Genomic DNA, 15,839 nt, shown 5'->3' on the forward strand with positions numbered 1-15,839 from the left:
CTTAGGCCATTTCATCCAATGACCTAGTTTTCCTGCAGACAATTTTAGCGTAATATAAAATTTGTCCAAAATAAGGCAAAGCTGACCTTTCCCCTTATCGACTAAATGTAATACACACCACACACACGTATGAAGGCACACTCACACACATACATACACACACACACACACACACACACACACACTCAATTTCTTGTAACCAAAACCAAGAATTACAACAAGGGGTTATTTTTTATTTCAAAATTATTGAATCACTCCTTGGTCTTTCTTGGTTCATTTTGGAAAATGTGAACTCCTCAAGGGCATATATTGTGTTTTCAATTTCCTTTCTATATCCCCCACAGCACCACACTGTTTTGAACTTAATAGGAACTCAGCATATGTTAAATGAATATATACACGGATGATTCAGAACATAACTCAGAATTTATACACGAATGATTTCAAGAGTAGAATTTAGTGACTCATTTATATTCATTACATATAACACCCAGTGCTCATCACAACAAGTGCCCTCCTTAGTGCTTATCACCCATCTAGCCCGTACCCCACCCAGCTCCCCTCTAACAACCCTCAGTTTGTTTCTATAGTCAAGAGTCTCTTACGGTTTGCTTCCTTCTCTTTTTTTCCCCTCTCCTGTTCATCTGTTTTGCTTCTTAAATTCCACATATGAGTGAAATCATATGTCATTTGTCTTTCTCTGACTGACTTATTCCACTTAGCATAATATGCTTTAGCTCCATCCATATCACTGCAAATGGCAAGATTTCATTCTTTTTGACGACTTAGCAATTTTCCATTATACTCTTTCCATAATTTGCCTATTGTTGATAATGCTGCTATAAACATTGGGGTCCATGTGCCCCTTTGAATCAGTATCTTTGGATCCTTTGGGTAAACACCTAGTAGTGCAATTGTTGGGTCATAGGGTAGTTCTCTTTTTAACTTTTTGAAGAACCTCCATATGATTTTCCAGAGTGGCTGCACCAGTGGAAGAGGGTTGCCCTTTCTCCACATCCTTGCCAACATCTGTTGTTTCCTGTGTTATTAACTTCAGTCATTCTGACAGGTGTAAGGTGGTATCTCATCAGGGTTTTGATTTGTATTTCCCTGATGATGAGTGATTTTGAACATCTTTTCATGTGTCTATTAGCCATCTGGATGTCTTCTTTGGAAAAATGTCTGTTCATGTCTTCTGCCCATTTCTTAACTGGATTATTTGTTTTTTGGGTGTTGAGTTTGATAAGTTCTTTATAGATTTTGGATACTAACCTTTTATCAGATACGTCATTCACAAATATCTTTTCCCAATCCGTAGGTTGCCTTTTAGTTTTATTGATTGTTTTCCTTTGCTACGCAGAAGCTATTTATTTTGATGAAGTCCCAATAGTTCACTTTTGCTTTTGTTTTCCTTGCATCCAGAGATATGTCTAGTAAGAAGTTGCTACAGCTGAGGTCAAAGAGGTTGCTGTCTGTGTTCTCTAGGATTTCAATGGTTTCCATTCTCACATTTAGGTCTTTCATCCATTTTGAACTTATTTTGGTGCATGATGTAAGAGAGTGGTCCAGTTTCATTCTTCTGCATGTTACTGTCCAGTTTTCCCAACACCATTTGTTGAAGAGATTATCTTTTATTAAAAGATTTTAATTAGCAAATGAAAAGGTGTATTTCAAGTGTATACAATTCATATTCAAATCTAATACAATGAGCTAGCTACCATCAAAGAATAAAGCACAGTCCTTGCTGCAGAGGAGGGTATAATCTAGCAGGTGACTTAAGATTAAAGGAGATGAAGAAAAAAAAAAGAAAAAGAAAGAAAAGACAAAGAACAGCAAATAATAGGAAAAGTATTCAATAAATATCCTTCATAACATCTTGGTGGCTACTTGAGTACAAGGCTCAGAGGAGAGGGAAGTTGACAGAGGCAGGAGCAGGCAGGAATGTCTTCACACAGGACATGGGATGTCACCTGTACCATGAAGAGTCAAAGACATTTGCCAAGGTGGAAGATAGAGTGGGTGGGTTTTTTAGGTGAGTGGTAATGTTTTTCTTTTGCAACTATAGCATAAATGTAGATGAATACCAAGTTATTTATTGATGGGGCCTACATACTCCAAATCAATAAAAATAACAACTTGAAAGATGGAAGAGGTTAGGAGAGAGCAAGAAACTGACCCGGAAAGCTGAGAAGTTGTAGGCTTGTGCTAGGTTGGTAATCATGTGGAAATGCAGGATGGATGAGGAACACATAGGTTCCACACAGATAGGCACCTCACCTGCCTTGTTCATCGTGCTCAATACTCTATGCCTAATATCTACAACAGTGCCTGACCCGTAACAGGAGCCCCGTAGATTTTTGTTGAGTAGATGAATGAATCTTGGAAAGGCTCAAAGGAAGACTCAGGTTTGTATACTTCCAAGCAGAACCATTTTTAGAGACGTGTAGAGTGAGTGCTATGTTTGATTTCCTGAATGGATTGGTCTCCAGTGGTGTTTGCTAAAAACATAGTCCAGTCCTCCATTAGAGTAAAGGTAAAAAAAAAAAAAAAAAAAGCCCTCAGAGAATGTTCTTTCTCTTCCCTTCAGAAGTGCATGAAGGTAAATACTCTTTTCTGAGCCAACCTACTCCCTGCCCAGACCCTGTAGAATGAAGTTTGATTGTTCATTCCAAAGTCTGCATGACTACCAATGTTAATAAAGGTCACAAAAGTGTTCAGCCCTTTACAAACAAGCCAGTTATTTATTTTGCCTGTGTCATCTGTGCACTCTGAGAATTTAGTATGTGTGGTAGAGTTATTGTGCATAATGGTTTCGAATCTAGTCAAATCCTCAGATTTAGCTTCAACTAAATACAAAGAAAGGATCTGTCCCAAGATTTATAGGATATATTTGGGAGGAAGAAGTGCCCCAACTAAGAAAACATGGAGTGAGCTGACATGTCAATTCATAAGATGAATATTAAAAAGAGACTGTGTTCTATTCCTAAAACTAGGGGCAACTGTGCTATTTCAGGGTTTTCTCATAATGACACTGTCCTTTTATGCTCTCCACCTGGAACTTTCACTTTTGACAAACAGAAGGAAGTAAAGAGATTCTCCCCAATACATATCTTTATCCTTGTGTGGTCTCACAAGCCCTTCAGGGAAAGAGAATGATCAATGTCCTCCATACAGTAACCTTCAGTGTCTGCACTTTGTTTTCTTCTAGGAACATGAAACCCATTGTGATTTCTCCAAAACATACTCTCAGTAGCAGTAGAAATAGAAATAATTGTTTTCCCCCTTTTTACTTTTTTTGTCCCTCTCAAGTCTTCATGCTTTCCAACATCCAGTAAGGAATTTTTACTTATGCGTTTATTTTTCATTTGTTTGTTGGCAGGTGTCCTCCGTCCCCATATCCCACAGAGAAGGGCTGAGAAGGCACGTGCAGTATTTCCCATGGCTTCTCAATGACCTGCTTTTCAACACCTTCACTGGGGGAGAAAGAACAGCCGTTATCTTCCCATTCAAGAAATTCAGCCTGGAAGACTGGCTTCCTGTGAATGTGTCCTCACGCTCCTGGGAGGTCATTCAACCTTCTTGACATTCTTGTCTGTCCGTGGCTTATGGGGGGTATGTTTGGGGAAGCAAAGATTCGAGTCTGTGACCCAGCAGAAGACCACCAACTATGAACTCTATGGCCAATATTTTAGTGGCTAACTGATGACATTTCTTGCGAGGGCTAAATAGGTTGATAGGAAGACATTAACCAAAGTAGAAAAACATGATAGATACCAGCAGGCATCTTGGTAATTTCTCTTTTACCAGCCTTTCAGCAAATCTTGGATCTTGAAGAGTTTCGAACAGAAAGAACAAGGGTTTCAGAGAGAGTTTCTGACTTAAAATCTCACTTTTGTTTCTTTCTAGATAAACTTGGCCTCTGTTTCCTCACCTATAGAACATAGAGGATAATCATAGGGGGGATGAAGTGCCATTCTGTACATAGAGAATCTGATGTTGAGACATGTAACTGGGACAGAGAAGATTTGTAATAGAAGGCTTGTCGAGTCTAAAAGTCTTTAATAAGTGGACTTGAGTGAACTCTTTCTGGACAAAGTGGAGATGATAACCATGAGCATTAAGTCAGTGGTGGCACAAGAAAAATGCACCTGTACCTAGGCAGATGTCCAACCAGGAGGCAGAGCTATGTCTTAAAGTGGTGTCTGTGTGTGTGTGTGTGTGTGTGTGCATATGTGTGCTTTATCCTGGACTCCCTACTCCCACTCCTCCTCCTGGGAATGTTGCAAGATAACTGAGCACACACACAATGTACTTTAGTTTATCCAGAAGAAGCGTTTGCAAAGGGAAAGCTAGAATTCAGTAATGAAGTCTCACTTCTTGGCAGTAGAAGTTGCTGGTCCCTGCCAAGGTGCAGATGACATCAGGTCTTGAACAAAGTTGCTCAGTGCCTATATCTACGTCCGTTGTGTATTTTTACACATGAACCTGGTTTACCAGCTGCACGGGAGGGGGAATCCCAGAGTTAACACGTTTAATTGGGACTTTATAGCAATACCAGGCCGGCGTGGAGATGGGAGGAGGAAGGCCGTGTGTGCGGAGTTAACTCTTCTCTTGGAGTTACCTTCAGGGTCAGCCTCATAATCTCCTAAATATGATGACAGAACCAGCAGCTTTGAGACGGGTGTGAAGTTTTTGAGGAAATCAAATTTCTCCAGATCCATATTTGTGGATATAGGTAGCCGTACAGAACAGAGCAGTTTTTGTTTTGAAAGTTAGGTATGACTCTAGAGCTCTATAGAGTTATAAGATCTATTCCCTCTGTATTTCATACTAGTTTAATCTCATGGAAATTTTCCAAATGTCCTTGATGTGAATGTTTGAAATAAACATCAAATATAAACTTGCAAGGGAGAATGCATACAGCGGGTCCCCTTTGCGGGGCAGGATAGTCTTAAAAGATATATTCCAAATGTTTAATAATGATAATTTATTGGGGGATGGGGGGGTGGGGGAGGCAAAAGTATAATAAGGAAAGAGTTTTTTATCTTGTATCTTACATACTTTTTATATTTATAATAAAATAAAAGCTAAAAGTGAGCTTTTAGATGTTCACTAAACATATACTGAACATCTATGATGTTCCAAGAATTTTGCCACACGTACAATTTGATCCAATTACCTTAACAACACTGTGGTTAAGGTATTATGGACAAGGTATTATCACGGCCTCAATTTTACCGTTGAGGAAATTGAGGTCTTGGAGGAGATAAATCACTTGCCAGAGATACATGGCTGAGTATAAGAGCTATAATGTAAATGAGGAGCCCAGATTCGATACTTCTGGTCACCACACTAAAACTTCCTCAGCTGAATAAACAAATAAAAGTTCAAATTCCTCTTGGGGGAACAAAGAGTCAGTCTCATTACCTCGTCATCACACCTTCCATACATCTTAAGTTTATACTTGGAATGTAAACTTTGGTTCACTTAAACATTCAATCAAATGTGCATAACTGGGCGCCATCACCCCTCCCAGCACCTGCCACGCCTGGGTCGGGGAAATGGACACATGTTGGCGGTCAGAGAGGGAGAACGCAAGAGAGCCCAGAAAAAGATACCGGAGGCTGCTGGTTGGTCTTCCTTAAAGTAAGAAACAAAAGGCAGAGAGAGAGAGAGACGAGCTAGAAAGGCCTTGTAATTGGGGAAACTGAGAGCATTGCATATTGGGAGATGTCCTGACTAGAAGTTACAGTAATGTTTTTTGATATACTTTAAAGTTGTTTGTTTTTTTTTTACATTTATTTATGTTTTGAGAGACATAGAGAGACAGAGCACAAGTTGGGGAGGGGCAGAGAGAGAAGGAGACACAGAATCTGAACCAGGCTCCAAGCTCCGAGCTGTCAGCACAGAGCCCGAGGCGGGGCTTGAACTCACAAACCGTGAGATCTTGACCTGAGCCGAAGTCGGATGCTTAGCCGACTGAGCCACCCAGGCACCCCTTCTTCTGATATACTTTTCAAGTCCACTTTGTATTCACCAGATAAAAATAATTAGAAATTTCTTTTGGTTTGTAACTCTTCAGTATTCTTGTTTTTAAAAGCCTTCTTTTGCCTGGGCATTTTTTCTTATGACTTATCATGGGTCATTAAATAATGAACAAGAAAAAAAAATATGCATAAGGGGTCCTTCTCTCCTTCACAGTTCCCTATGTCTTTCCCTTCCCTTTTAATTTTTTTTAATGTTTATTTATTTTTGAGAGAGTGATAGAGTGTGAGTGGGGGAGGAGCAGAGAGAGAAGGAGACACACAATCGGAAGCAGGCTCCAGGCTCTGAGCTGTCAGTAGAGAGCCCAACACGGGGCTCAAACCCATGATCCGTGAGGTCATGACATGAGCCGAAGTTGGATGCTCAACCGACTGAGCCACCCAGGCGCCCCTTCCCTCCCTTTTAAACAAGTATTTCCTAAGCCATCCGGATAGAATGTCCCATTATGGATATTTTCCTTGGTTAAATCTCTGGCCCACTGACTACTTAAAAACTTGTGTTTGTTTTCCCACTGAGAAAGGGGAAGAAAAATTAACACCTATAGTATCTAGACACTAAACAAGCTACTCTACCAACTTCATTTAAGCCTTCCAATGACCCTGCAAAGTAATTGTGATCTTTCCCATTTTACAAATGGAGATAAGATAGCCTGTCCAAGGTGGCCAGTAGCAGAACTGAGTTTGAAGCTTTGTATTTGGTTTCTGAAGAGTGTATCTCTCCTCCTAATACACTGCTTTGATGTGGTAACAATGTCCTATGGAATCCATGCTCCATTATTAACATTAGCATTATTAATATCATTAATAGTCACCATTTGTTGGATGCTTACCAAATACCAGGCAGGATGCTAAAAACTTTCAGCCTCTCTCATGTGCTCCCAGCATTAACCTTACACGGAGTTCTGACCTTTGCTTACAGACGAAATAACTAAGGTTTGGGAATATAACAAGTTAATACCTCTAGCAAGCTTTGGAACCCGGCCTCAAACCCTGCTCAGTAGGGAACATGCCCTCTCTGAGTTTGCTAGGTCAATGCTTTCCAAATCGGAGCACGCATCAGCGTCACCGGTGTGTGTGTGTGTGTGTGGGGGGGGGGGGGGTGCTTGTTAGAACATAAGTCCCTGGGCTCCACTCCAGAGTTTCTGCTTTAGGAGGTCTGGGGTACATCCAAGAATTGGCATGTCTAACAAGTTCCAGGTCCGATGCTGCTGGTTGGAGATACACTTGGAGAATCGTTGCTCTGGCCTGAGAGAAAGCAGGGTGTGGGCACTTCATGTTGTGGCAGACTTTAATGTGTAAATAATTGTCGATATAAATTCTGGAAATGATTCCGTGAGTGTGACTTCCTTCTATTCCTTTTTAAAATTGGTGAGGGTGCAGGCCGTATGACATTCCCCACAAGTGGGTGAAACAGCCGACAGGTGGGACTGGCTCGCCCAGCCAGCCAACGTCGGGAAAACAAACTCACATCATCACCAGCGCCAGGCGGGCCGTTCGTGCCTCAGAGAGTTGTCCTTGGCAATGTCCAGCAGCACATTGTCATGGAATTCACAGCTGCCTTGCCCACTCCCTGTTTTGGGACATGGCTGACATCTAAGAACCAGGAAACCTTATCCACAAAAGCACTGTGTCTCTTGGTGCCACGCCACCCTGGGGCACTCCGGCTTCAAGCATCGGGTCAGAATTCCAAAGGGGCGTTGCCTCCCATCTGGTTGGCACAAATGTAGCTGTTGGCGGTGCTTTATCTAGGATTCCTACCCAGCACGATAAGGTCCCGCCAAACCCACTTGGGCTGGTTCTCGTTGGTGATAAATTTCTCTTCTCTCAGCATGTTACCTATGAGGGGACATGGGATCAGAGAAAGTCGGGACTGGCAGGGTTCTCTAGGCTTATCTGATGAGGGCAGATCTGCGCATCTCACTGATGGGAAACCACAAGGCAGAGAAATGCCTGGCACTCCTGAAAGCCAGGCTTCACCGGGACTCCTTCCCAGAAAGAACCCTCCACGTCCACCCCAGGAGGCCATCAGGGAAATGTAACTAGGCATATCTGGCTGGGATTAAGCCAGGTGAAATGTACACCCATTCTGGGAAGATCTGTTGTCATCTGCACACAGGGGACTCTTCCCCCATCGCTTCTGGCTTCGGTTGTTTCTCAAGTCCCAGCCCTCCCCCCTAGCCTCCCTCAAGTTCTCAGGAGAATCCGGAGTAAAGTATCTGGAAAAATTACATCATGGTATCTTAGGACCGTGATATCATTTTAAAAAGACAGCCTCGGGGATGCCCTATTTATCCCCCAAGGGCCAATCTCTGTTCAGAACATGCCAAGCGCTGCGGCTGCTCGTGTGAACTGAGGCCAGAGGCTTTCTGAACACGAGAAGTTGAGGCAGAGTGGGGCACCTTGGTGCCGGATCTCTTTGCTTCCGTGTTTGTTCTCATCTGATCCCTGAGTCCCCACATCCTTCTACAGAGGGGAAAATGATATACAGCATACTGTGCTGTTTTGAGGACCAAAAGATGTAATCTATGCTGAGTCTAGCACAGAAACTGGGATACTGAAGTCTCCATGGTCTCTGTTCCCTCTCCCACCCTTTCCTCATACCACACTGTGTGCTAAGGCAAGCTCTGGCAGTAAGGGGAGGGCTGAGGAGTATGCTTCAAGCACCTTGATCCTTCCGGAGGAAGCTGTGAGGGCCTAAATACAGTTTTTTGTTCACTTGTATTACTGTGTCCACCCCTAAGACCTTGGGTACAAAATGGAATCTATAAAGAGTTTGGATAGCACGGTCATGGAGTATGTGGCTCCTGGCCGACAAAACTCTAAAATTTGCTAAACTCCTTCTTCCCAAAGGAAGAGATGAATCCAAAAACCTCAGGATATCCCCAATCTATTTTGTACCACGTGCTTGAATTAACTCTGTATGAGTCCAAAGTACCCAAGGACATCCTGTTGATGCAGCCCAAATTTAAATAAAACACTGCCTTTCTAGCAGGTGGAAATCTCGAGTCGACCGTGCCTAATTCCTGCTTGGCTTAGAAGCAGGCAGCCTTCGCTATTCACCAGCACCCTTGGGCACAAACCCAGGAAACAGAGGTATTGTTTGCTGTCCCAGAACAGCAATTATGTTCTTAGCTTCCTAATCTCTTTTACTGTACAAAACACCACAGAAACACTGTAAATTGTTCCTAATTAGAGTAGCTGGATTAAAACGCCTTTTATTCCCCCAAATTCCAAAGTGTATTTCAGGTGTGTTTAAGCTTTGAGCAATTTGTTCAGATCTATTTCTTGGTCAGAGTCCGCCCCCTGAAGTTTGATAAAGGTAAGTGCAGCACAGCCCTGCTGCCTTCTTAACAAAAGGTAAATCGTCTTTCCATTTAAGAGTCCTCTGAAAGGACATAGCTTGGGGGCTCTTACCAAAATCTTTATCAGTCTGAGAAACATTCTAGGTGCTACAGAATGACTATTCCTCAGCCCCTTTATTTATTCTGAAAGCGTCAGAAAAACCTGGAGAAAATTAATCTTTCTAAAATAGCTAGTTCCGGATCTGGAAGAGGTTATCCAATACAAGGCCAAGCAAAGTCTAAACAAAATTCCATGCTATATATTCAACATGAAACTTCCCAACAGTGGGATTTCTTATTCTGAGTGCCTGTTATATTCTTATATCTTGATACAAGATAGGAATAAGCAAGTCAGGGTCTTGACTCTCAGCAGTATTTAACCCGGTTGCTATCCTTGAAATCTTTCTTGAAAGCTTTTCTTACCTTCTGGGATGCCACATTCTCTTGGTTTCCCTCCTGCTTCACAGGCTGCTCTTGCTCATTCCCCTTTCCAGGATCTTTTTCCTCTCCCTATTTCTAGATGCTGGGGTGCCCTGGCTCAGTGCTTGGACCTCTTCACTTTTGCCCTGTACTCACTAGGTGATCTCGTCTGGCCCCATGGCTTTAAGCAACATCTCTAGCCCCGCTCTTCCTTTGACAATAGACTATTATACCCAGTGGCCTACTTGACATCTCAAATTGGAGCTCTCATAGGCATCTCAAAAACCTGAAGCAGCTGGCCAAAGCCACATAAGCTTGGACTTACAACTTTAAGATAGCCCATGCCTTCTTCAATTCATACACACACATTCCACATTTATTTATGTTTAACCACAGTTACAGGGATATGGTTTCAAGACAAAAAAAAAACTTTTAATTTCCTGCTTCCCAGAGAAAATCTGTTAACTGTTTTATTCCTTTGATAATTATTTCCATATTTCCAAATATCTTGATTATAATGTTGCTTCTTGGTTTCTCAGTTTTATCGATTTCCAAACACAAAGAAAGATTTAGAGCTCTTCTGCCATCCCTCAAAATAGACTTCCTATTCTCCACTTTCCCAAACACTTATGGTGTTATTGTCTTGCTTATATCAAAATCACTTTTCATTATTGGTACTCTATTCATAGCTGTGTTAGGTAGTATTTTTAAGTACTTTTTCTTTTCAGCACAGCATTTTGTTTCTGTTAGATGTAACACTTTTTTTTTTTTTTTTTTTACTTGTTTGGATTTCTGTGTTCATATCAAAAATTTATCCCAACCCATCCCTGGGTATGTAAATCTCTTCTAGATAACACTCAGGGGTGCTTGGCCGGTTCAGTCGGTTGAGCGTCCAACTCTTGATTTCGGCTCAGCTCATGATCCCAGGGTTGTGGGATCGAGCCCTGCATTGGGCTCCACGCTGAGCATGGAGTGTGCTTGAGATTCTCTCTCTCCTTCTCTGCCCCTCCCCTGCTCACGTGCTCTGTGTCTCTCTAAAAAAATAATTAATAAAATAAAATAGATAACTTAAAAAAAGTAACAACACTCAGATCTATTAGGTATCCTACTCTCGCTTTCTTCTTCTTGAGCAATCTTTCTTGCAGATCTAGCCTGGATCTGCCCCAGGTTGTTGTCTGGGTAGAAACTCCTTTTAAGCCCACCCTAGATAGTCCCTCTGCTCTCTCTTTCATAGCATCTTTTGTTTTTGGGGTCCCAAGCCTTTTCCTTTCTAGGTCTATTGCCACGTTTGGTACTATTTCCCAACAGCTTTTGGGAAGGGAAGCTTTGCAGGAAAATTTATGGAGAATTTCGGTGGCTGAAGTTATCTTTATTCTTCCTCACACTTAACTGCTTCTGGGTTTCAGTAATTTCTTCTCAACGTTTTGAAACCATTCTCCATCATTATCTAGCTTACAACGTTACTGCGAGGAGTCTGATAATATTCTGAGTTTGACCTTTTACGTAAAACCTTTTTTTTCCCCTCTGAAAACATTTTGTTCTTCTTTTTTTTCTTCTGTCAGAGAATATCATAGAAGAAATTTCACAATGCTGTCATCTCAGTTGGTTCAAGCTGCTATAACCAAATACCATAGACTGGGTTCCTTATAAACATTTATTTCCCATAGTTCTGGAGGCTGGAAGTTCAAGATCAGAATGCCAATACTGTCGGTTTCTGGCAAGACCCTCTTCTGAGATACAGACTGCCAACTTCCAACTTGGTAGAAAGGGCAAAAGAGCTCTATGGAGTCTTTTGTAAGAGCACCAATGCCATTTACAAAGATTCCACCTTCACGATCTAACTACTTCCCAAAGGCCCCACTTCCAACTACTATCACTTGGGGGTTAGGTATTAACATATGCATTTGGAGGGGCACAAACCTAACTGTGGGTCTTTCATCTATCATCTCCTTGAGTGTGGCCAAGACCTGTGACCTACTTCCAGTAATTGAATATGGTAAAAGTTGTGAGATGTCACTCACCTGATTATGTTATACTTTGTCCTAAAAGCTCACTGGAGTAACAGACTGTTCTGGCAGACTTATAGGCATAAGTGGCCATGTTAGAGAATCTCTTGTGTCAGGGAAGTATAGGCAGCCTCTGGGGTGTCAGGGTAACCTCTAACCAATAAGTCAGCAAAAAGTCAAGGTTCTCATTCCCACAACTGCAGAGAAATGAATTCTGCCAATAACTTGAAGGAGTTGGAGTTCCCCAGTCAAGCTTCCAGCTGAAAATGCTGATTACAGTCTTGTGAAACTGAGCAGAGGACCCAGTTAGCTGTGTCTGGACTCCTGACTCAGAAGCTGTGAGATAATAAATGTGTGTTGCTTTAAGCCCCTGTTTGTGGCAATTTTTAAATTCAGCAATAGGAACTATTGCAATATTTTACTCTTTTTCTGACTCTTTTATTGTTTTTAGTAGCATTTTGGGAGGTATCTGAGGTGAACGTGTGTGTAATCAGTGGATTAGACAAACGTGGCTTATGACATGTGATCAAACACCCTTTTTTTTTGTCTCTCATTATCCTTATAAAATTTATTCAAGAGTAAAAGCTTTTCTTTCCCACCAGATATGTTCCAGAAATTACTCCAACATGCTCCAATAATAGCAGCTTCGTGGTCACTTTGGATAGTTCACACACTCTCAGTTTGGTTATTAAGATGCTGAGTCTCATGTAATAATAATAACTACAAATAATTTGGCTTGAATTTCTGTTCTCCCCCAACTCCCTCTCCAACTGAGTCCTACTCTGGGTTGGCTCTTTGCACTGGCACATCTTTGCTGATGGACAGTTTTGCTTAACTTTTCTTCCTCTCCTTCTACCCGCCCCACCTTGGGCAATGAGGTTTCTGACCTCCTTTCCCTCAAGTCCAGGAAGAGAGATTTGTATTACAAGATGGGGTTGCCTTCATATGGTGCCACGTCTCTGGATGTAAGGGAGGGAGTGTTTGGGAACTCTTCTGAAATTTCGTATCCCTGACCTCTCTCACATGCAATTCCTTTAGCTCATACAAATCCATCTATATTCCCGGTGCTCATCCCCTAATCTGGCTTCACCTCCAACTTCTTTCTACTCGATCTCCACCACTTTGGGTGGCCCCCTCACACAGCACCCAAGACAACCCCTTATTGTCTCTTTCTTGCTTGCTTGTCTCACCATTCTCCGTAAGAAACACACACACATGCTTCACTCTGACAAACTGTAGGCATGTAGGCTGGTCTCAACACAGAGTCCATTCAGGGCCCCAGACCAGGGCTGTGGCCACAGTTCCAGGCAAGAATAAGAACCTCGTCTTCCCCCACCCAACTGGTCAGCCATAGAAGGCTAAGAAATCCTTCATTAAGTTTGAGGTCAGGGGACAAGTATCTCTTCTTCTCTCACCTTTTGGGGTAGATGAGGAGGTTCACGAAGCAGCTTTCTCCAAGGAAATTCTCATAAAATTCTCATCTGTATATCTCTGTGGAGTATGGAACATCTACTGGTCTCTGATCATTTCTTTTGAACATCTCACTTTGGTATCCCATGTGTACTCCATCTTGGTGCCACATGGAGCCTTACATCTTCATTTGCTGTATGCATGCCTATTCAATCCACCACCATTAACCGGAAGGTCCCCTTGCTCTCTTTATTTGTATATTATGAAGGCTATTCATGTCAGAAGGCTAACAGATACTCTTAAGACTTTGTAACTCTCGGGGCGCCTGGGGGCCTCAGTTGGTTAAGCATCTGAGTTCAGCTCAGGTCATGATCTTGTGGTTTGTGAGTTCATGCCATGCATCGGGCTCTGTGCTGGCAGCTCAGAGTTTGGAGCCTGCTTTAGATTCTGTGTCTCCCTCTCTCTCTGCCCTTCCCCACTCACACTCTGTCTCTCTCTCTCAAAAATAAATAGACATTAAAAAAATTAAATACAAAAAGTCATTTTACAAAGACTCTGTAAATCTCAAAATAGCCCATTCAGAAATCTGTTCTGTGTCCTACTTGAACATGCCTAATGAATGTTCATTGTGTCCATGGGGCTGAATTCAGATGCACTGCCCTAAGTGGGGCCTATTGCAGTAGAGAGCCTGGTCTAAGAACCAAATGGTTGGCACAAATTCACATGCTCTATTGCCTTCTTCCATCAATGACTCCAATGGGCATAATAAAAATGCATCCACATCTCCTCCCTTGTCAGTAGAAAGGTGGAAGAATGTGGGGCAGGGACTGTCCAACCTGGAGTTTGATCTTTATGGGCTCACTCTCCACTAAGTGCTGGCACTCACATCTGACCTCTCTAGATGCCAGACAGAACTGTTGACAGTGGGTATATCCAGGCAATATGAGGTGGAGACTGGGAGGAAGCTACCCCAACCGACTCTGATGCCATGAGCAACAGGAGCCTTAGAGACCACTAGGATCAAACTCTTGGCATGAGCACTGACATGTCCATGAGAGGTAGGGCGTGGCGGCGAGGCTTCACCAAAGAGATTCTGTAAGCAGCAACTGTGGATGAGCGAGAGGCAGAACAAGAAAGGGAGGCCAAGGCGGGTGGACCTAATTAGGGTTACCACAAGTGACTACGCAGCTTATGGCCTAGACCACTTTAGTTGGCACCATTAATATCACAGGCGTGAGAATGGCACCCTCTTGAGTACACGGCCTGTAAAGCCATATGTGGTGACCCTGGAAAACTATGGTCATTGCACCTGAGATTGTCCTTCATCATTCCCTTGGGGACTTCAAGAAATAACTGAGAGAGTATGTTGAAAGACCCTAAGTTCAATTAAACAGACAGATAAGAACCCTAGCTGCTTGTTAGGAATTGAACTGCGTGTCTGCAAAATTCATATTTTGAAGCCCTAACCTCCAATATGACTGTATGTGGAGACGAGGCCATTTAGGAGGTGATTAAGGTTCAGTGAGGTGATCAGAGTGGGATCCCCATCTGATAGGATGGGCGTTCTTAAAGAAGAAGTGACACCAGAGACCTCTATTAGCATACAATGAGAAGAGACCATGTGGGGACATAGCAAGAAGGTGGCTGTCTATGAGACGGGAAGAGTGGTCTCATCAGAAAATAACCCTAAAGACAGCTTGATCTTGGAAGTCCTAGCTTCCGGAACTGTGAAAAACATGAATTTCTGTTGTTTAAACTACCCAGTTTGTGATATGTTGTTATAGCAGTCTGAGTTAATATACTACTATAGATAGCCATTAAAAGTGGACATGACTTCATCTTGTAATCATGGTCTGCTGAGATTCGGGACATGAGGACTACATGTAAAATAGGGACTAGATGCTGCTTGAGATCCCTCACAGACCAGAGAGTGTAAGATTCTAATTACAATTAAATAAGCAGTGCCCTTGCCTTCTAGTCTGACTTATATAACCCACTTCCTGTTAAAATTAACATCCACGACTATTATATGTATAACAGCTATTCATCATCCGTGTTGCCCTGCTCACATTATTTCCCCTTGGTGCCTTCATTTCTGCTGCTGTAAACCAGGGACAGTAATGTTCCCCACTCCCAAGCTTCTTGTGAAGATTAAGAGTTAACATATGCAAGGCACTTAGTGCCTGGCAGGGAGTGAGCAGTCTATGAATGTTGCTTCTTCTTCTTTGACCTCTTACCATTATCGTCACCATCACCATCGCCATCACAATTTTTGTTGAAAGAAATCTGCCCTTGCAGATTTTTAGGATGTCTAAGATTTCTAGAAGCAGGGACGAGTCAGATAGGGCTCAGTCTTTCTGGGCCCAGTGGCCAGGGTTGAAACACTGGCGAGCCCAGGGGGTGAAAGTATGGAAAGGAAATGTCACTTCATGTGGTGCCTGTCCACCTGCTGCTCTCTGTCTCATCTGAAAGTGGCATTGGCTGTACATGTAAACAACCCCAAAAGTACTCACAGTGGTTATGAAAGAAAACCAGGATGTGTTAGGGTATCTCCCCGGAAGGTGACAACCAAACTCTCCCTCAATTTGCCTCTTACATCGAAAGAATTCTGGGAGTAA

The sequence above is a fragment of the Prionailurus viverrinus genome, chromosome B2 (genome assembly GCF_022837055.1).
Source record: "Prionailurus viverrinus isolate Anna chromosome B2, UM_Priviv_1.0, whole genome shotgun sequence".
In the NCBI taxonomy this organism is placed as follows: Eukaryota; Metazoa; Chordata; class Mammalia; order Carnivora; family Felidae; genus Prionailurus; species Prionailurus viverrinus.